Below are 22,119 nucleotides of genomic sequence, written 5' to 3' on the forward strand. Positions count from 1 at the left end.
CGCCTCACCAACCTCACTGCGGCCTCTTTCATACACCTACACCAGGCGATTTTGAACAAGACACACCAAATCATCGTAAAATAAATGTGAGGGGGCCCGAACAGTGGGGATACTTGTGATATTATTGAAGGCAGTGATCAGTGCACCCATCGAGTGTGGCACTGATACAACCACTGTCCATAACTTTCATTAAGGGATATCGAAACACACTAAGCAAGGATTCATTCCTTTTTTATCTTTACCTTGTCAAAACTTTACCCATGTATGTTATGTGTTTTATATATCGCCATTTTAAGATGTAATAATTAAAAGTTAATTTTTATTAAAACCACCTCTCTTTACCAGTGCGCCACACTAATGACAGCCTTCTCTTTCTCAAAAACTTCCCTACGGGATATGCTCGCTAGGTCAACACTATGAAGTTCAACATACATTAGGTCGACACATGAAATGGCTAAGATCAGTGGCGCCGGAACGGGGGGGGGGCGAGGGGGCAGCTTGCCCCCCCCAAAATTACTGAGGCGCTAATATAGGCGGGCGAGCGGGCGCAGTGGCGTCACTAGGCGAGTGCGGGGGGTGCGGCCCGCACCGGGTGTCACCAGTCAGTGGGGTGACACCAAAATCAGCCGTGCTGCTGCACCCCCCTAGAGACGCCACAGCCAACGGGAGACGTCCCTGCATCTGCGCTCACACGCGCATAGGTAGCTGACAGCCGGGCAGACTGTATGTGCGCTGCCCGGCTGTACTAGTATGAGGAAGGAGTTTCTGTATTTTCACAGATCTCCTGCTGGACCGCCGGGCAGCCAATCAGGAGCGGCTATCAATGCCGCCGCTCCTGATTGGCTGCCCGCCGGTCCAGCGGGAGATATGAAAATAAAGATTATCCTGCGGAGACTACAGACGGGCAGCGCACATACAGTCTGCCCGGCTGTCACCAATGAAAGACGCAGCAGCACACAGGTACTGCGGGCGGGCGGGCGGACGGGTGATTCGGGGGGGTCGGGGTGGGGGGGGTCACCATCATCTCTCTGACCTCGTACATGGGCATATACTGAGGAACTCTGTCTGTCATGGACATTACATCTTCTCGATGCTCACTGGTTTATGTCCCAGGACTCTTTGGTCATTGTGCGATGGTTCAACTCTAGACATCTGCGCGTAATAGTAGTAGTAGCAGCCCCCCTCTGACCTGCACTTACCTGCCCCTTCTGACCTTCACTTACCTGCCCCCCCCTCTGACCTGCATTTACCTGCCGACCCTCTCTGACCAGCACTTACCTGCCCCCTTCTGACCTTCACTTTCCTGCTCCCCCTATCTGACCTGCACATGCCTGCCAACAGCCCACCAAAACCTTTCCTAAGTGTGTGCTTGCAACCGTGCCCCTGCAAGTGACAGCCTGCTTTCTCCTGCGTATGCCTGACACCATGTCCCTGATTCCTTCTCTCTCCCCCTTCTCACCCTGAGACCCTGTCTCTCTTTCTCATTCTCTCTTTTTCCAGGAAACCCTCTCACTCCCTTACCCCTGTATTTCCTCTACCCAATGCCCTATTTGTCTCCGACTCTCCTGTCCCCTAAGATCATCATAGTGACAACCGAATGGGGGGGCCCTAATAAAATTTTTGCTATGGGGCCCACAGAGATCTAGTCTCTGGCCACATGTATATGCCGCTGCCCGGTGTATAATGCCCACGTGTATATGCCGCTGCCCTGTGTATAATGCCCATGCATAAATGCCGCTGCCCTGTGTATAATGCCCATGCATATATGCCGCTGCCCTGTGTATAATGCCAACGTGTATATGCCGCTGCCAGTGTGTATAGTGCCCGGGGGTAACATATAGCAATTTAGGGGGCGCCAAAATGAGATTATATCTTGCCCCCCCCAACCTAAAAACGTTCCAGCGCCCCTGGCTAAGATTGACAGTGTTGGAAGGTCGACACAATCATTAGGTCAACAATGGGAAGGTGGACAGTCAAAAGGTCGACATGAGATTTTCAGTTTTTCTTTTAGCTGACTTGTGTCACTTTCATTAGCAGCAGGTGCCAGGAGGAGTCAGTGCTGCGACCACAGACACAGCGGTGGCAGCAAGCAGCAAGCGCAGGGGTAAGGCAAGGTTTGGGGGGTTTCATTTTACTGGGGGGAAGGGGGCACTTTTTGTAGTTAATCCACTGTCCTTACTAAGGTAGACATGCACTAGCTTGACAATGACAAAAGGTCGACACAAGCAATCAGTCGACATTGCAATACATGAAAAGGTCCACATGGGTTTTTTATGATTTTTTTTTTCACTCAGATAACTTGCTCATACTACAATTCACAGGGACTACAAATGGGAACGGTAAAGTGGGCTGAGCCGAGCGCCAGCAGAGCGAGGGTACACATTACACTAACTGAGGGTCCATGTCAACAGATGTCGACACAGGCACCAAAACTGTGAAAACCCCATGTCGAACTTTTCGCATGTCAACCAATTCCACACCCCAGTATGTGAGGCTGTGCCAGCCACTACACAGCAAAGTACACATTATGTACATATTATGTAATGGCAGTACACATCTGTGTAGGTGCCCTGTTATAGCATATGCTTTTACTGATACACAGCTAGTTGCAGGGAGAGAGAGAGGGTACTACTACTACAGTACAGAGAGCAGACAGTCGACTCAGGGGGAGTGTGCAGCAGCAGTCAATCAGTCAGTGTCAGGGAATGAAGCCGGGACTACATCTCCCATGATGCCTCGCTTCGGCCCTCAGTCACCTGCGGAAATTAGCGTGATCTGTCCGGCTCACAGAGGAGGAGGAAGCGGCTGCAGCAAGCAGCGGGTCTGGGATGGGTTGAGTCTATTTTATAGTGGGCTAAAGGACCTTGTCCCTCCAGGCACTATGATTTAGCCCACTCAATACAAATAGGCTATATCCTAGTGGGCTAAAGGACAGGTCCTTCTGTTCACACTGATTTAGCCTACTCAATAAAACTAGGCTATTTCTTAGTGGGCTAAAGGACCTGGTCCCTCTATCCACTTTGATTTAGCCCATTCATTAAAGTTAGGCTATTTCCTAGTGGGATAAAGGACCGGTCCCTCTATCCACTTTGATTTAGCCAATTCAATAAAATTAGGCTATTTCCTAGTGGTCTAAAAGACTCACTTAAAGAACCAGGTCCTTTAGGCCACTTGATTATAGCCCATTTTATATAAGTAGGCTAAATCCAAGTGGGCAAAGGGACTCGATATTTTATGAGCATCTGGTGTAAAGGACCAGGTCCTGTAGGCCACTTGATTATAGCCCATTTTATATAAGTAGGCTAAATCCAAGTGGGCAAAGGGACCCGATATTTTATGAACATCTGGTGTAAAGGACCAGGTCCTGTAGGCTTGTTTCCAACCCATTTTATATAAGTAGGCTAAATCCAAGTGGGCAGAGGGACCTGATATTTTATGAGCATCTGGTGTAAAGGACCAGGTCCTTTAGGCCACTTGATTCCAGCCCATTTTATAAAAGTAGGCTAAATCCAAGTGGGCAGAGGGACCTGATATTTTATGAGCATCTGGTGTAAAGGACCAGGTCCTTTAGGCCACTTGATTCCAGCCCATTGTATATAAGTAGGCTAAATCCAAGTGGGCAGAGGGACCTGATATTTTATGAGCATCTGGTCTAAAGGACCAGGTCCTTTAGGCCACTTGATTATAGCCCATTTTATATAAGCAGGCTAAATCCAAGTGGGCAGAGGGACCTGATATTTTATGAGCATCTGGTGTAAAGGACCAGGTCCTTTAGGCCACTTGATTCCAGCCCATTTTATATAAGTAGGCTAAATCCAAGTGGGCAGAGGGACCTGATATTTTATGAGCATCTGGTGTAAAGGACCAGGTCCTGTAGGCCACTTGATTATAGCCCATTTTATATAAACAGGCTAAATCCAAGTGGGCAGAGGGACCTGATATTTTATGAGCATCTGGTGTAAAGGACCAGGTCCTTTAGGCCACTTGTTTCCAGCCCATTTTATATAAGTAGGCTAAATCCAAGTGGGCAGAGGGACCTGATATTTTATGAGCATCTGGTGTAAAGGACCAGGTCCTTTAGGCCACTTGATTCCAGCCCATTTTATAAAAGTAGGCTAAATCAAAGTGGGTAAAGGGACCCGATATTTTATGAGCATCTGGTGTAAAGGACCAGGTCCTGTAGGCCACTTGTTTCCAGCCCATTTTATATAAGTAGGCTAAATCCAAGTGGGCAGAGGGACCTGATATTTTATGAACATCTGGTGTAAAGGACCAGGTCCTTTAGGCCACTTGATTCCAGCCCATTTTATAAAAGTAGGCTAAATCCAAGTGGGCAGAGGGACCTGATATTTTATGAGCATCTGGTGTAAAGGACCAGGTCCTTTAGGCCACTTGATTCCAGCCCATTGTATATAAGTAGGCTAAATCCAAGTGGGCAGAGGGACCTGATATTTTATGAGCATCTGGTCTAAAGGACCAGGTCCTTTAGGCCACTTGATTATATCCCATTGTATATAAGTAGGCTAAATCCAAGTGGGCAAAGGGACCTGATATTTTATGATCATCTGGTGTAAAGGACCAGGTCCTTTAGGCCACTTGATTATAGCCCATTTTATATAAGTAGGCTAAATCCAAGTGGGCAAAGGGACCTGATATTTTATGAGCATCTGGTGTAAAGGACCAGGTCCTTTAGGCCACTTGTTTCCAGCCCATTTTATATAAGTAGGCTAAATCCAAGTGGGCAGAGGGACCTGATATTTTATGAGCATCTGGTGTAAAGGACCAGGTCCTTTAGGCCACTTGATTCCAGCCCATTTTATAAAAGTAGGCTAAATCCAAGTGGGCAGAGGGACCTGATATTTTATGAGCATCTGGTGTAAAGGACCAGGTCCTTTAGGCCACTTGATTCCAGCCCATTGTATATAAGTAGGCTAAATCCAAGTGGGCAGAGGGACCTGATATTTTATGAGCATCTGGTCTAAAGGACCAGGTCCTTTAGGCCACTTGATTATATCCCATTGTATATAAGTAGGCTTAATCCAAGTGGGCAAAGGGACCTGATATTTTATGATCATCTGGTGTAAAGGACCAGGTCCTTTAGGCCACTTGATTATAGCCCATTTTATATAAGTAGGCTAAATCCAAGTGGGCAGAGGGACCTGATATTTTATGAGCATCTGGTGTAAAGGACCAGGTCCTTTAGGCCACTTCATTCCAGCCCATTTTATAAAAGTAGGATAAATCCAAGTGGGTAAAGGGACCCGATATTTTATGAGCATCTGGTGTAAAGGACCAGGTCCTGTAGGCCACTTGTTTCCAGCCCGTTTTATATAAGTAGGCTAAATCCAAGTGGGCAGAGGGACCTGATATTTTATGAGCATCTGGTGTAAAGGACCAGGTCCTTTAGGCCACTTGATTCCAGCCCATTTTATAAAAGTAGGCTAAATCCAAGTGGGCAGAGGGACCTGATATTTTATGAGCATCTGGTGTAAAGGACCAGGTCCTTTAGGCCACTTGATTCCAGCCCATTGTATATAAGTAGGCTAAATCCAAGTGGGCAGAGGGACCTGATATTTTATGAGCATCTGGTCTAAAGGACCAGGTCCTTTAGGCCACTTGATATCCCATTGTATATAAGTAGGCTAAATCCAAGTGGGCAAAGGGACCTGATATTTTATGAGCATCTGGTGTAAAGGACCAGGTTCTGTAGGCCACTTTATTCCAGCCCATTTTATGTAAGAAGGCTAAATCCAAGTGGGCAGAGGGACCTGATATTTTATGAGCATCTGGTGTAAAGGACCAGGTCCTGTAGGCCACTTGATTCCAGCCCATTTTATGTAAGTAGGCTAAATCCAAAAGTACATCACATTTTACAAGACACTTGCGTAAAGAACCAGGTCCTTTAGACCACAAGTTTGTAGCCCATTTAGACATAGCTAGGCTAAATCCTAGTGGGCAAAGGGAGGGTGTGTTGTGTGCCCAGGCACGCCATAAATGTCCGACACCCCCCGCACACAAACCGTGTTTTCTTTTCTAATGTGAATACATCAGACTTGCAGAAGAGAAGTGCGGGGTGAAGCTATCAGCCACACTCCTCTAGGTGGAGAGCTTGTGGGCGTAGTTGGATTTCTCGGGCCAGTGGTGTCAGGGGGTGGGAGGAAGGATAGTTACCACCGGGTGCCACTGCCAGCAAGTGTGGATCCATGGCAGGAACCGGTTATGGGACTAGCTTGGTTCTCACAGATGAGAAGCGAATCAGCTGTACTCATGGGTAACCAGTGGGACACTGAATAGCGGGCAATTGGTATGCACTGACTGAAGCACCACAGATCAGAGAATGGAACAAGCTGTGGGTGCTACTGAAACAGATGAGGTTGCATACAACAAGTGGTGGGGGCAAGGGATGGAACATAGAGGCGAGAAGAGAGGGAGCCAAATAAAGACAGGATAGTACAAAAAACAGGAGAGGATACGGAAAGGAAAACTGGCAGAAAGGACACATATATTGGCACATTTAGGTAGAAGGGGCACAGACATAGGCTCTGAGAGCCATAAGAGGAACAGATAGTCATAACAGGGCACAGTCAAGGCCCCCATACCCTATGTGATTTTGGCCCGATTTCACTCGAATCTTGCCCAAATTGCATGTGAATGACATCTGATCCGATGCGCGGTCCCGTGCGTTCAGATCAGAGCTGGAGAGCATACATACACACACATACATACAGCAGATAACCCTTATGTGCAGCCGTCAGCGGCACATCGAGGGTGCTGCTCAGCATCCACAATGTATCACATCCGATGTAGGGGGAGGGGGGGCACTAAGAGCCAGGCGGGTGAATGAAATTAAGAAACCTCCGCCTGCAGCTTCCAGGGATTTATAGTATGTGAGCTCTCCCGAGGAGCTGCCAGGGTAATCAGGTCAGACTTGGATTTTAGAGCCACAAGGAGGCAGAATGGGGGATGGATACAAAAGGAACTATGGGACACAAATTGTGTAACTGATTGGTTTAGGTGGCACAATAAATTAATTAAAAGTTGTAAATGGGTCACTTCACAGATATATATATTTCTAAATAAAAATGGTATAAATCCAAGTGTGCCTATACACAGAGGTTTGAATCAGACATCTGTCAGTTGTGGGATGGCACCTTCAGGGACGGTGCAAGGCACCGGAGCGGCCCAGGCGTGGGTGATGCATCCGCCGCCGCCACGTCGCACCACAGGAGGGTGTTATAGGACCGTGTGGGGGGGGGAGGGTTGTGATGCAGTTGCCGCATTGCTCCATGGGAGGGAAGGGGCTGGCAGTTGATGCGGCGAGGGCAGCTGTGTTAATCCATGGGGGTAGCAGGGGGTGGGGGAGAGTTGCACTGCTTACCTTGAGCCAGGGGGGGTCCAGCGCCCAAGTGCCGCCCTCCAGTGGGCGGTACCCCAGGCAAATGCCTAAAGTTGCCTAGTGGTGGCGCCTGGCCTGGCCAACTTGTGGGGTTACGTGATCTCCTAATTGGTCTTTTCAAGCCTCCTTTAACTGTTATTTCAAATGATGTATACAAACGAAGTCCATACAATCATTTTTATTAGTCTTTTTTTTTTTCAAAAAGTAGAATTCAATGAAGATTTTCAGTGCACAATTGATGGTTAAAGATGGAGTGTTTTTTTAGGGAGAGAGGCTGCACCAGGTAGAGAGGGGGAAGAGAGAGCCTGTCAGAGGGAGAGAGAGGCGAGCAGGGGGAGAGAAAAAGAGGATGGACAGAAGGGGCGAGAGGGTGACGGAGGGTTGGAGAGAGAGAGCATAGGCTAGAGAAAAGAGAACTGGTAGAGAGCGAGAAAGCAAAAACATGGGGCAGAGGGGTGGTGATGGGGGTGAGTTGAAGAGGGCGATGGGAAGTGGTAATGTAACAAGGGGCAAGGTGAAATGGATTGAGGTGACAGTGGGCTAGAGGGCTGGGCAGTGAGATGATGTGAAAGGGCGATGTGGGAATAGAAGGCAGATCTCCTTTTACCAGCATCAATAGGTCTCCCATACATTAGCGCTGTGCTCTCATGCAAGTAACCATCTGCCTGGCTCCGCTGCTCCCCATCTCCCTAACCGCTCCTGCATGCCTCCCTCCCCCTGCCCGCCATTGCCAGCTCATGTCAGGGTCAGAAGAGCTTGTCCCCGGGGACCCTAATTTTCTTTTTAAAATGAGTTCCAGGTCACAATTTAGGGTCAAATGCTACATGCTATAGCAGGTAGGATGTGCAGGCTTTGAGGGACATGCCTATGATTGTGAGAGCAGGAAGGGGTGGTGGGAAGGATGCAGAGATGGATTTAGGCTCAATGGGACCCTAGGCAAGAAACCGGTTTGGGGGGTTATCCAAACAATCCATAGCTCTATATTTCCCTTCAAGCTCCCCTCGTTATTTTATTATTATTAATGACCCTTAAACAATATGCCACACACAAAGTAATGCCCCTTACACATTATGCCCAACACCGTAATGCCTCTTACACAACCAGTGATCGTGCTAGGTGCAAAAATGTGTGGGGCCCAGGTACCCCTCACTTTATACAGTTGGGACCCCACTTCACTGTTTATGGGTTCCATTACATAGTCTGCCTTTGATCTACCCAATCTACCGTCACTACAATGCCTCTTAGGTGGGGCAGAAGAAAGAGTAAGTGGTTTGATAGACAAAAAGGGTGTCTGGGAAAGAGCAAAAAATTGAGAGGAGCTAGAAAGAGGGAGAGGGGGATTCAAGAAAAAGAAATGCGAAAGGGGAATATCAAGATAAAGGGAGGAGTGCGAGCAGAGAGAATGTCAATGAGGGAGAGACAGAAAGGAAAGACAGAGGGCCAAATGTAATAGGTTGAGTGCAGAGTTCGCAAAATTTTAGCCCTAACTGCGGACCCCTAAACTGAGTGGGTCCCCAGGGATGCCTCGTGCACTGCTGCAGCTGGTGTATAAGGAAAACTGATAAATCCCCCCCCCCCCCCCCCCAGTGTCCCATGTGGGAAGAGTGCTGCAGCCGCCATCCTGTGCTCTTGTGCCCTGATCTGCAGAATGGCAGAGCCGGACACCCACGCTGCTCCCCAGGGCCTGCTGGAGCTCTCCTCCCTGGGCCAACCACTGCTGCCAGAGCTCTGCTCCCTAGGTCTCTCTGCCGGAGCACTCCTGCTCCCTGGACCTCCCGCCACTGCTGTCTGAACTCTCCTCCCTGGGTCATCCGCTGCTGCAACTGGGGGCCTGCTGTCGGAGTACTGCTGCTCCCGATGCTACCTGCCACCAGTGCTCTACTGCTCCCCAGTGCTGGCAGCTGGTGCTATTACAGGTGAGCACGGGCTGCCAGCGCTGGGAAGCATGAGAGCATGCCTTTGCAGAACTGTAAAAGCCAGTGCATGGAAGGCTGATGCTGGAGCAAGACCCTACCTTCGCCTCACCCCATCTCTTTACTCTTTTTCTATCTCTAATGTCCGGCAGCGACCACATTTGAAATGTCTGCTAAGAGGGGAGCAGGAGCGTTGCTATAGGGCAGAAGTATCAACCAATGTTAAGTGCATATCTGCACCTAATGCTGGTTAACTGGGGGGATTACGGTTTTTTATATGTATTAACAGCACACCTAATGGGCTCTAGGGACAGCCTGAAGAGTAACGCTCGGCGCGGCTGTCCTCTGTAATTCCCCCCAGCAATTAGCGGCCGGGGCGATGTATTAACAGCCGCTTCTTCAGCTTAGGGCTAGTGTTGTCCTATCCCCACTGTGGGGACAGCACTAGCCCTGCTGCTGGCTCTGGGCTGCGCTGGAGATCTTGCGATACCAAAATCTTGCGCATGCCCAGAGAGCCGACCAGGGGAGGTTTTTTCTTTACAATGTGCTCGCGCAGTGCTGCCTGGCCGCCAATAAAGAGAGCTGAGGAGACAGGAAATAACATCTCTCCTTATCGACAGCCGCCTGCATCATACATCAAGGTTATAAGCGTGCCCACTTCTCTTCGTTATGCAGGAGAAGCGGGACCTGTTATTTTAAACGTATATAGCCCCATTAATAAATCTGCCCCTATGTGGTGGAACATTTGTGGACATTATGGGGGAAATTTAATAAAGGAAATTTGTAAAAAAATAGGTGTATTTGTATCCAGAAATACTCTTATTTTTGACATTTACTATCCCGAAAATACGGCAATTCGTAGTCGTATTCATGTGCTATCAATACGAATACAAATTGCCATATTTTCGGGATAGTAAATGTCAAAAATAAGTGTATTTCTGGATACAAATACACCTATTTTTTACACATTTCCTTTAGTAAATGTCCCCCTATCTGTAATGGCGTTACTTTAGGAATTGTGTGTGTGTGTGTGTGGGGGGGACACTACTGGAGGCATCATACAGTATGTATAAGCAGGAGTACTGGGGCACTACGGTGTGTGGCATAAATTGTGGGCATTACGGTGTGTGGCATGTTGTGTTATGGGCCTAATGGTGTGGTATGTTGTATAATGGGCATGACTGTGCGTGGCATAATGCCTAACAGGCATTATGGTGTGCGTAACCCTGGCTCAGTGTGTCCAAGTGGTTCTAGCTGGTGTAGTGTGTTTAAGTGGCACTACTGTGTGGTGTAATGTGAATTTGTACTATTACGCGGCCATACCCTGAATCTAAAAAAAAATGTCGTGGGGTTCTTCTCCTCCTGCCCCTGCCCCCCCTCATGACCAGCCCAGAGCTCGGAGTGGTCCTGATTCCCAAGATATGGAGGACACGCACCAGGCTCTTGAGCCGGCCCTGGTTTCCAAAATACAGGGGACAAAATGAATAGGGGTCCCCTGTATTTTGGGGACCAGCACCAGGCTCCACTAGAAGGGGGTGTAATGCCGTAGCCAGGGGACACTCTCGATGAGGTCCCATGGCCAAAACATTACCCACCCTAACTAATCAACCCAGGCCTGGGCTGAAGCCCGAGGCTGTCCCCTGCACCCCTGAGCAGTGGGTGCAGGGTTGATAGCTTGTTTAAACCGTAACAATAGGAATTTAATACCTACCGGTAATTCCTTTTCACAAAGTCCTTATGGGATACTGGGCATCGTCTTAAGACCTTGGGTATTAGAGGGTACTCGCAAGGTCTTAAGACTTTTCCCAGTATCCCACAAGCCTGCCCCACTTGGGAGAACCACAGGTACCAGCATGTGGGGCATTAATGGCTCACCGGTACCCAGTGGCGTAACTAGATACATGTGGGCCCCATAGCAAAAGTTTTTAAGGATCCCTATTTATCATCTAATGCTGAAAAATGTATACAGCACATGATACTTTGACAGGCAAAGTAGGCCCCATAGCAGCTGCACCCCCTGCACCTATGGTAGCTACACCCTGTATATAACACATGTAACTGTGACAGAGAAGGTGGCCCCTCTCAGCTCTGGGCCCCATAGCAGCTGCACCCCCTGCACCTATGGTAGCTACACCCTGTATATAACACATGTAACTGTGACAGAGAAGGTGGCCCCTCTCAGCTCTGGGCCCCATAGCGGCTGCACCTCCTGCACCTATGGTAGCTACACCCTGTATATAACACATGTAACTATGACAGGGAAGGTGGCCCCTCTCAGCTCTGGGCCCCATAGCAGCTGCACCCCCTGCACCTATGGTAGTTACGCCCTGTATATAACACATGTAACTGTGACAGGGAAGGTGGCCCCTCTCAGCTCTGGACCCCATAGCGACTGCACCCCCTGCACCTATGGTAGCTACACCCTGTATATAACACATGTAACTGTGACAGGGAAGGTGGCCCTTCTCAGCTCTGGGCCCCATAGCAGCTGCACCCCCTGCACCTATGGTAGCTACACCCCTGTATATAACACATGTAACTGTGACAGGGAAGGTGGCCCCTCTCAGCTCTGGTCCCCATAGCAGCTGCTCCCCCTGCACCTATGGTAGCTACACTCCTGTATATAACACATGTAACTGTGACAGGAAAGGTGGCCTCTCTCAGCTCTGGGCCCAATAGCAGCTGCACCCCCTGCACCTATGGTAGCTACACCGCTGTATATAATACATGTAACTGTGACAGGGAAGGTGGCCCCTCTCAGCTCTGGGCCCCATAGCAGCTGCACCCCCTGCACCTATGGTAGCTACACCCCTGTATATAACACATGTAACTGTGACAGGGAAGGTGGCCTCTCTCAGCTCTGGGCCCCATAGCAGCTGCACCCCCTGCACCTATGGTAACTACACCCCTGTATATAACACATGTAACTGTGACAGGGAAGGTGGCCCCTCTCAGCTCTGGTCCCCATAGCAGCTGCACCCCCTGCACCTATGGTAGCTACACCGCTGTATATAACACATGTAACTGTGACAGGGAAGGTGGCCCCTCTCAGCTCTGGTCCCCATAGCAGCTGCACCCCCTGCACCTATGGTAGCTACACCCTGTATATAATACATGTAACTGTGACAGGGAAGGTGGCCCCTCTCAGCTCTGGGCCCCATAGCAGCTGCACCCCCTGCACCTATGGTAGCTACACCCCTGTATATAACACATGTAACTGTGACAGGGAAGGTGGCCCCTCTCAGCTCTGGTCCCCATAGCAGCTGCACCCCCTGCACCTATGGTAGTTACGCCCTTGCTGGTACCTATAGCCCCCCTGTAAAGGAAATATAAAAAAAACACAGGTTTTTAAATATTTTATTAAACTTCATCTTGTCTTCACCCAGGGGGGCTCCTGCCCCCCCAGGGCTTTTGCGGAGTCTTCACCTGGGGCAGCTCTTTTGCATGGCCTCCACCACCTCTCAGGGATTGTTCTTCTGGAGCTCTTCTCTGCTCCCCCTCCGCCATCGGACTGGCTGCCCCGTCTTGAACTGGTTAATATAGCCAGCTCCAGGGGGTGGGGCAATGACAAGCCATGATTGTCTGGCCGTGGCCATTTTAAATTTTTATTTCCTCCGCACCGCTGCATGAGGGGGACCAAGACCACCGCTGAGACAAGGCCACCACAAGGGTCAGTTTATTTAGGGTGAGGAGGGGTTCGGAAGTGCCACGAGTGGGGGAGGGTCCGGGTGCTGCAAGTGGGGGCAGAATTGCCGTGAGTGGGGAAGGGGTCCGGGTGCTGCATCTGGGCATCTCAGGGTGAGGAGGGAGCTGGGCATCTTGGAAGAGGTCACAGGGCATCTTAGAGGTAGAGGGGTGCTTCTAGTGGTTAGCGCTAGCGGGCAGGAGATCCCTGTTGCGTATGAGAAGTCACCACGGAGTCCCTGCGGCAGATGGGAACTAGTAGTTCCCATCCGCCGCAGGGACCCCGCCGCTGATCTCACATAAGCTGCAGGGTCCCCGTCGCTGATCTCACATAAGCTGCAGGGACCCCCTGCCTGCTGGTGGGTGGCATGCAGCCGGGTCTGGCAGCACAGGGTCGGGTAGCGCTGGCGGGCAGGGGGTCCCTGCCGCGTATGTGAAGCCAGCGGCAGGGTCTCTGCGGCAGATGGGAACTAGTAGTTCCCATCCACTGCGGGAACACTGCTGATAATCTCACATACGCTGCAGGGCCCCCTGTCCACCAGCGCTGCCCCGCCTAACCCTGCGCTGCCAGAGACCGCTGCATGCCACCCACCAGCCTCCTGGGACATGCTGCAGAGTCCAGACAGGAAGTTACCGCTGGTCAGAGCTTCCTGCTGCAGGCAGACAGTGAGAGGTGGGCAGCCAGGTACCTGAGACATTATAGGAACGAGGTGGCTGTGTGACCGGCCGGGCTGACCCCTTCAGTGATCGCTCAGAAGCCACCACACAGCAGATATGTACAAGGCGTTCTGAGTGATCACTTTAAATTTACAGGCAGGGCTGTTATTCATCGGGGTCCCGCGGGGCTGCGCATCCATATGGCTGTGTGGGTTACACACACAGCGATATTCAGCCACTTTCTAAGCGGTTTAGTAAAATGATGTAAAATCGCTCAGAAAGTGGCTGATTATCGGTCCGTGTGTAGGGCCCATTAGTTCAGTTGGCAGAGGCAGCAGTGCCCCACTCATAGCCAGCAGTGGGAGAGGAATAAGAGGGAGAGGCAGCAGTGTTTTATGAGTGTCAGAGAGGGAGGAAAGGGAAAGAGCGGGAAGGAGAAAAAGGAGAAAGACTAGGGGCAGAGAGAGAAATAAAGAGGAGATGAGAGATATTGCTGACAGAAAGAGAGGCGCAGGGGAGAGAGGAGAGGCAGTAGGGGAGCGACAAGCGAGAGCACATAAGAGAAGAAGGGGGGAGAGATAAAAGGGGTTGAGAAATCAGCAAAAAAAAAGGAGGGGAGAGTTGACAGAGGCGGGTGAGAGTAGTAGTAGTAGTAGTAGTACGTTTATTTATATGGCGCCGCAAAGTGTCCGCAGCGCCGTACATAGCAAACAAAAAAAAATGACGAGGTAACGTACAGGGTGTGTTGAAAAATACAGTATAAATGGGGGTATAGCTGGTAGAACTAAAATCAGCATCAGTTCAGAAGTAGGTGTCAAAATTGTCAAGGAGACTAAAGATGAAGTAGAGGAAGGGAAGAACAGGACAGGAGCACAGGTGAGGTAAAGAGGTAGGGTGAGTACGTGAGGAAGGAGGGCCCTACTCATAAGAGTTAACATACTAAAAATAGGTGGGTGGACGAACGAAAAACAATAGGATAAGTAGGAACGGAGGGGAACGGAGGCAGGATAAGAGGATCAAAAGAGGTTAGGAGGAGGGATAGGCTAGTCGAAAAAAGTGGGTTTTGAGGGAGCGCTTGAAGGAGGTAAGGGAATCAGAAAGCCTGATGGGTGGCGGGAGGTTGTTCCAGTGCAGGGGGGCAGCGCGAGAGAAGTCTTGGACACGGGAGTGGGAGGAGGTGATTAGGTGAGAGGTCAGTCGGCGGTCAGTGATGGAGCGAAGAGGACGGGAGGGAGTGTGGATAGAGATCAGTGAAGAGAGGTAAGGAGCGGTGGAGGAGGAGAGAGCTTTGTAGGTGGTGGTGAGGAGTTTAAAGAGAACTCGGAAAGGAATGGGGAGCCAGTGAAGAGATAGACAGAGGGGGGAGGCGGAGGTAGAGCGGCGGGAGAGGAAGATGAGCCTAGCAGCAGCGTTAAGAATGGATTGGAGAGGTGCGAGGCGGGTGAGAGGTAGCCCGGAGAGAAGGATGTTGCAGTAGTCAAGGCGGGAGATGACAAGAGAGTGAATGAGAATTTTGGTCGCGTCAGTGGAGAGGAATGGTCTGATGCGTGAGATGTTGCGTAGGTGAAAGCGGCAAGACTGTGAGAGAGCACGAATGTGGGGGGTGAAAGAGAGGGAGGAGTCAATGATGACACCAAGGCAGCGCGTTTGGTCGGTGGAGGTGATCTCGGTTTCACCAATACTGATGGAGATAGTGGGAGAAGAGGGGATGTTCGGGGGATGGAAGATTAGAAGTTCAGTTTTAGCCATGTTTAGCTTCAGGAAGCGTTGGGTCATCCAGGCTGAGATGGCTGTGAGGCATTCAGAGACCTTGGACAGGAGTGATGGGGATAGATCGGGGGAAGAGAGATAGATTAGGGTATCATCAGCATAAAGGTGGTAATGAAAACCATAGGAGCTGATGAGAGTGCCCAGAGAGGTGGTGTAGAGAGAGAAGAGGAGAGGGCCAAGGACAGACCCTTGGGGAACACCGACTGGCTGCGGGGTAGTAGGAGAGGAGGAGCTCGGAGTGGAGACGGAGAAGGAGCGATCGGAGAGGTATGAGGTGAACCAGGAGAATACCGTGCCAGTGATGCCAAAGGAGCGGAGTGTGTTGAGCAGGAGAGGGTGGTCAACAGTGTCAAAGGCAGCTGACAGATCAAGCTGGATGAGGATAGAGAAGAGGCCTTTGGATTTAGCCGATATTAGATCGTTAGTGACTTTGGTCAGGGCAGTTTCAGTGGAATGTAAAGGGCGGAACCCGGATTGGAGGGGGTCGAGAATGGAGTTAGCAGTAAGGTGGTTTAGGAGACGATTATAGGTCAGACGTTCTAGGAGTTTGGAGGCAAAAGGGAGGAGGGAGATGGGCCTGTAGTTGGATGGGGAGTTGGGGTCCAGATTTGTTTTTTTGAGAATTGGGGAGACAAGAGCGTGTTTGAAGGAGGAAGGGAAGATCCCAGAGGATAGGGAAAGATTAAACAGGTGAGCCAGGTGAGAGCAGACTGACGGACTGAGACGACGGATAATATTGGAGGGGATAGGATCAAGCGGGCAGGTGGAGGGAGAAGCGGATTGAAGGATAGAGTGGACTTCAGCAGCAGTGGTGGGGTAAAATGAGGACAGGGGTTGGAAGGAGGGGAGTGGGGATGTAGGAGGGGAGGAGGGAGAGGGTGGGGTCGTGGCAGCAGTGATGGCAGTCCTGAGAGAGGAGATTTTGGTTGAAAAGTAGGTAGCAAAATCAGCGGCTACGATGGAGGACGGAAGAGCTGGAGGAGGGGGGGAGAGCAAGGAGTTGAAGGTGGCGAAGAGCCTGCGGGGATTGGATGATTGGGAAAGGATGAGGGACTTAAAGTAGGATTCCTTGGCCAGAGCAAGAGCAGAGCTGAAGGAGGAGAGAATGAATTTGAAATGGAGATAATCCGCGAGGGAGCGTGATTTCTTCCAGAAGCGCTCAGCAGTGCGAGAGCACTTTTTAAGGAATCGGGTGATAGGCGAGTGCCACGGTTGGGGGTTGGAGCATCGAAGGGGGATAGAGGATGGAGGGCAGGCAGAGTCCAATGTCGAAGATAGGGTGTCATTATAGAAGGAGGCGGCGAGGTTCGGGCAGGACATGGTGGTGATTGGGGCGAGAAGAGGACACAGCGTGTTAGAGAAGGCAGCAAGATCAAGTGTGTTGACGTTATGCCGTGAGACAATGCGCTTGGGAGGGGGAGTGGGAGAGGGGGAAGCAGTGAGGGAGAAGGAGATGAGGTGATGGTCAGAAAGAGGAAAAGCCGAGATAGTGTAGTCAGTAAGGGAACAAGAGCGAGAGAAGACGAGATCGAGGGAGTGTCCTTGGATGTGGGTGGGAGAGGTAGTCCACTGAGATAGGCCAAGAGAGGAGCAGAGAGAGAGGAGTTTGGAGGTGCCAGGATCAGCGGGGTTATCCAAGGGGATGTTAAAGTCACCAAGAATGACAGATGGCAGGTCAGAGGAGAGGAAGTGTGGGAGCCAGGCGGCGAAGTTGTCGAGAAATTGGGAGATAGGGCCAGGGGGGCGGTAGATTGCAGCAACACGGAGGTGGTAGGGGTAGTATAGACGGATAGAGTGAGACTCAAAGGAGGAGAAAAGGAGAGAGGGTTCAGGGTGAATGACACTGTGGGTGCATGAGGCTGAGAGGAGAAAACCCACACCGCCACCTTGGCGACCATCCGGCCTGGGAGTGTGAGAGAAAGAGAGGCCACCGTGGGAGAGAGCAGCCGGAGAGACAGAATCAGAGGTGGAGAGCCAGGTCTCGGTGATAGCAAGGAGGTGGAATGCTCTAGAGATGAATAGGTCATGGATGGCAGGGAGTTTGTTGCAGATGGATCTGGCGTTCCATAGTGCACAGGAAAGAGGGGGGGTGGGTTGTGTATTTATGTGGATAAGGTTTTTGGGATTGCAGAAGCGAGGGGGGGTCGTTGGGAGGGTGGGGGTGCGGGGGCGAGTGTTCAGGATAGGTATGGGATGGGAGGGGGGAGGAGCAGTTGGAGAAAGTGAAGTTGAGAGATTAACAGCCATGAGGAACCGAAGGTGAGAGGGTAGGTTAGTGAAATCAGACAGAGGGATTTGGGAGGACAGACAGCGTCTGTAGTAGATTTGGTAGAAAACAGAGTGAGAGAGAAGGTAACAGGCAAGGAACTACTGTCAGAGAGGAGACAAGTGGGTAAAATCAGGTTGATTGAGTAATCCAATTAAGTATGAAACAGCAACAAGTGAGAGGATGAAGGGAACAGAGAAGGTCAGAAGTGAGGCAAATGTGAGCAGGCGTGAAGAGGGAACCAGAGTGCAATAAATGTGTGGCAAAGATAAGAGAAGATAATAGTGAATGAGTAAAATGAAATACAATGTTGGAGAAAATATAGATAAAAATGAATTAAATGTCAAAATTGAGCAACAGGTTGCAATACGATAGAAAGAAGATGAATATAATACAATAAAATAGAAGATGAAAATTTAGACTGTGTTCAAACTCACCTTTTTCAGTGTTCTAACTCACCTGCTTCAGTTTCCAACTCACTTAAGTAATCAAGCTTCACTTTAGTCAGAAAGCTTCCCTCTCAATGAGAGAGAGAGGGGATAGAGGCAGTGTTGGGGAGAAGGAGGGAGGAGGGGAGGCAAGAAGGGTGGTGAGGGAGAGTAGGTGTTTGTGTTTCGAGGGGAGCCCCCCCAGTACAAACAGTAGTGTAGTAGGTCTCCTCTGCCCAGGCACCGGTGGCGCAGGTCTCATGTGCCATCATCCTCACTGGTAGTGCAGGGTCTCTTGTACAGCCACTGAAGGGAGGGGGCAGGTAATTAAGGGGGTGTTGGTCAGTCGGTTGGCAGAGCAGCCATGCCCGATCGGCAATATTAATATAAAAAAACACCTGGAGAATAAAAAGGGTGCAGGGGATTGCCTTCCAGGGCCATGGGGCCCCCTAAGCGGCCGTGACCCATAGCAGTGCCATCCCCCTGTACCCTCTAAAGTTACGCCACTGCTCAAAAGCTTTATGTGATGGGACCCAAAACCTGTGGAGTAGGACCTCAACTTAACAAAGAGGGGTCCCGGGGACACACACTTTATTTTTCACTGAGTGCGATTACTGTGACTAGGAGGGAGGGGGGGGGGGGGACACACTGCTGCCGAGTAGGAGATCGGAGGTGGGGCACAGTTAGGAGAAGGGGGGGACAATGCAACTGGGTGTGAAGCCAGTGGGAAGGGGAATGAAACACTGTGGTCGGTTGTGATAGGGTGCAGTCTCTTGGGTGGGGGGTCAGAAGAAAGAAGGAGTGGAGTGATGTCAAAGAGGGTGTTGGGGAAACACAGCAAAAGAGGAGCAAGAAAGGGCAAGGGGTGCGAGAAAGGGAGAGGGCTTCTTGGAAAAAGTGGTGTGAGGGGTAGGGTGTCAGAGAAAGGAAGAAGAGCAAAAGAGGGACAGAGTTACAAGCAGGAGTAAGAACGTCAGGGAGGGAGAGAGAGAGAAAGATGGGAGCAAGAGTGAGCGTGTCAGGGAGAGAATGGGGAGAGAAGGTGCCTGGGAAAGAAAACGAGAGTGTCAAAGATGAAGTAAGAGATGGTGTCAGGAAGAGAACGAAAGAGACAGCGCCAGGGAGAGAGAGGAAGCGTGGTGAAAGATGGGGAGGAAAGAGACAGACTGTGGCAGAGTGAGAGTTGAGAAAGAGGGGGCAGGGGGGAAGAGAGCAGAGGAGAGAAAAAAAAAGTCAGCAGCAGGGAAGAGAGAGAGGGTGAGAAAAAGGGGAAAGAGGGAAAAAGAAGGGTGAAGAAGGCAAGAGGGGCCAACACAAAAGGGGGAGAGGAGGCAGGTCTCATTCTCACCAGCATTGGTGGGGTTCCCTTTCACCAGCGCTGTCCCCTGGGCTCTCCTGCTTTGCAGCTGGGCAGAACACAGTGCATCCCCGAGGACCCCCGCACAGTTGGCCCCTGGCTCTCCTGCTGTGCTATAGAACAGCACATCCCGGGGACCCACCAATTTTGTAAAAGTAAGTCCCAGCACTCTTTTGGTGTAAAGGCTGCTGGCACCGGGTGTGAAATGGAAGGAGGAAGGTTGCTGGTGCTGGGTGTGAAATATGGGGAGGACGCTGTGTGTGCAGGCTGCTAGCACCAGGTAGGAGATGAATGGAGGGGCAGGGTGCAGGCGCCGGGTGTTGGATGGAGGAGGAGGGAAGGGTGCAGCTGTTGGGTGTCCAGGGAGTGAGAAGCGGATGGGGGTGTGCCGCCGGGTGAGAACGGGGAGTGCCACACAGGTTAAGAACCAGGCGGGTTTGGGAGAAGCTTGCCACCGGGTGAGAAACAGGAAGTAAGTGGTGGGGGGTGCCCACCGGTTGAGAAGCTGGGGGGTGCCCGCCAGACAGGTGAGAAGTGGGGGTTGGTGGGAAGCAGGGAGTGCAAGGGGGGTATGCCAAGTAGGTGAGAAGCAAGGGGTGGTGCCCGGGTAAGCAGGCAGGGGGTTTGAGATGCCCGCTGGGGGGGTGCGGGAAGGGGGGAGGGGGGGAGTTGAGAGGCGGGGGGATGACCGGGTAAGTGTGGGGGGGAGGGGGTTGTGAGTGTCCGCCAGATAGGTGAGAAGATGGAGGGGGGGGGGATGTGTGTGGTGAGAAGCAGGAGGGGCCACAGGGTAAGAACAGGGGGTTTCACCGTGCAGGTGAGAGGCAAGGGGGGTGCCTGGGTAAGTACGGTAGAAGCAGAGGGGGGATGATGCTGGAGGGGAGATAAGCAGGGGGTTTGGGGTGCCTAGGTAAGAAGGGGGGGGGGCGTCAGATGGGTGAGAATTGCGGGGGGTGGCCGGGTCAGGAGATGCTGTCGGGTGAGAAGCGGGGAGGGGGTATGCCAGGTAAGAAGCGGGGAGGGGGTGCCCGTCGGGCCAGAAGAAAGGGGTGCCATAGGATAAGAATGGGGGGGGGCGTGGGGGGTGCTGCCTGGTGAGAAGCTGGTGGGGTGCCAACCGTACAGGAGAGAGGAAAGGGGGGGGGAGCCCCTGGCCGGGCGGGTGGGAAGCGGGTGGTGGCGAAGGGTAAGAACGGGAGTGGAGGGTGCCGACAGCCTAGAAGGTGCCCGTCGAGAGGGGGGGAATTGTGCCGCCGGGATAAGGAATGGGGGTGGGTGGTAAGAACAGAGGTCAGGGGGGAGTGCCCACCGGGCGGGTGAGAAGCATGGAGGAGGGGGCACCTGGGTAAGTAAGGTAGAAGCAGTTAGGGGCTGCCCCCGGATGGGTGAGAAGCAGGGGGTTTGGGGTGCCTGCGTAAGTAGGGGGAGTGTGCCGCCAGGCAAGTGCGGGGGGTGCCGCCGGGCAGGAGGTGCCATCAGGCGGGGAGGGGGCATGCCAGGTAAAGTGGGGGGTGGTCCGTCGAGCGGGAAGAAGGGGTCGCCACAGGGTAAGAAGGGGTGTGTGTGTGTGCTGCGCGTGAGATGCTGGTGGGGATGCAGTCAGGAAGCAGAGGATTTTGGGTGCCTGGGTAAGTAAAGGGGGGAAGGGGTGCCGCAAGATGGGCGAGAAGCTGGTGGTGTGCCAGCCAGACAGGACAGAGGTAAGGGGGGGGGGGGGGGGGCATGCCCCGGTCGAGTAAGAAGCAGGGAAGATGACCAGGTAAGTGTGGGGGGGGGGGGGGGGGGGCGGGGCTCAGGGGGTGAGAAGCCCGTGGGACTAGCCCCGCCGGGGGTGTTTTGAGAAGTGTGAGGGCATTTTGAGCAGTAGGTGTAGTATGCGCAAGGGGGGCAGTATGGGGGTATTTTGTGCAGTAGAGGGCAGTATGTGCAAGGGGGACAGTGCGTGCAAGGGGGACAGTGTGGGGGCAGTATGCGCAGGGGGGAGACAGTGTGGGGGCAGTATGCGCAGGGGGGAGACAGTGTGGGGGCAGTATGCGCAGGGGGGACAGTGTGGGGCCAGTATGTGCGGGAGGGGGCAGTATGTGCAGGGGGGACAGTATGGGGGTATTTTGTGCAGGAGAGGGCAGTACGCGCAGGGGGGAGACAGTGTGGGGGCAGTACGCGCAGGGGGGAGACAGTGTGGGGGCAGTACGCGCAGGGGGGAGACAGTGTGGGGGCAGTACGCGCAGGGGGGAGACAGTGTGGGGATATTATGCGCAGGGGGAGACAGTGTGGGGGCAGTATGCGCAGGGGCGGAGACAGTGTGGGGGCAGTATGCGCAGGGGCGGAGACAGTGTGGGGGCAGTATGCGCAGGGGCGGAGACAGTGTGGGGGCAGTATGCGCAGGGGCGGAGACAGTGTGGGGGCAGTATGCGCAGGGGCGGAGACAGTGTGGGGGCAGTATGCGCAGGGGCGGAGACAGTGTGGGGGCAGTATGCGCAGGGGCGGAGACAGTGTGGGGGCAGTATGCGCAGGGGCGGAGACAGTGTGGGGGCAGTATGCGCAGGGGCGGAGACAGTGTGGGGGCAGTATGCGCAGGGGCGGAGACAGTGTGGGGGCAGTATGCGCAGGGGCGGAGACAGTGTGGGGGCAGTATGCGCACGGGCGGA

At 52.2% G+C, this 22,119-nt stretch overlaps 1 protein-coding gene across 1 annotated transcript in view; it reads left to right on the forward strand.

Annotated features, from left to right (window-relative positions):
- The first annotated feature begins 2,740 nt into the window (after nucleotides 1–2,740).
- Nucleotides 2,741–22,119, forward strand: part of VAMP7 (vesicle associated membrane protein 7) — a 64,613-nt gene continuing 45,234 nt past the window's right edge. The window contains exon 1 of the mRNA XM_083159574.1: nucleotides 2,741–2,821. The gene's annotated coding sequence lies outside the window, so the exon portion shown is untranslated. The remainder of the gene's footprint in view (nucleotides 2,822–22,119) is intronic.

This window comes from Crinia signifera, chromosome 9 (assembly GCF_055691185.1).
Source record: "Crinia signifera chromosome 9, ASM5569118v1, whole genome shotgun sequence".
NCBI lineage: Eukaryota > Metazoa > Chordata > Amphibia > Anura > Myobatrachidae > Crinia > Crinia signifera.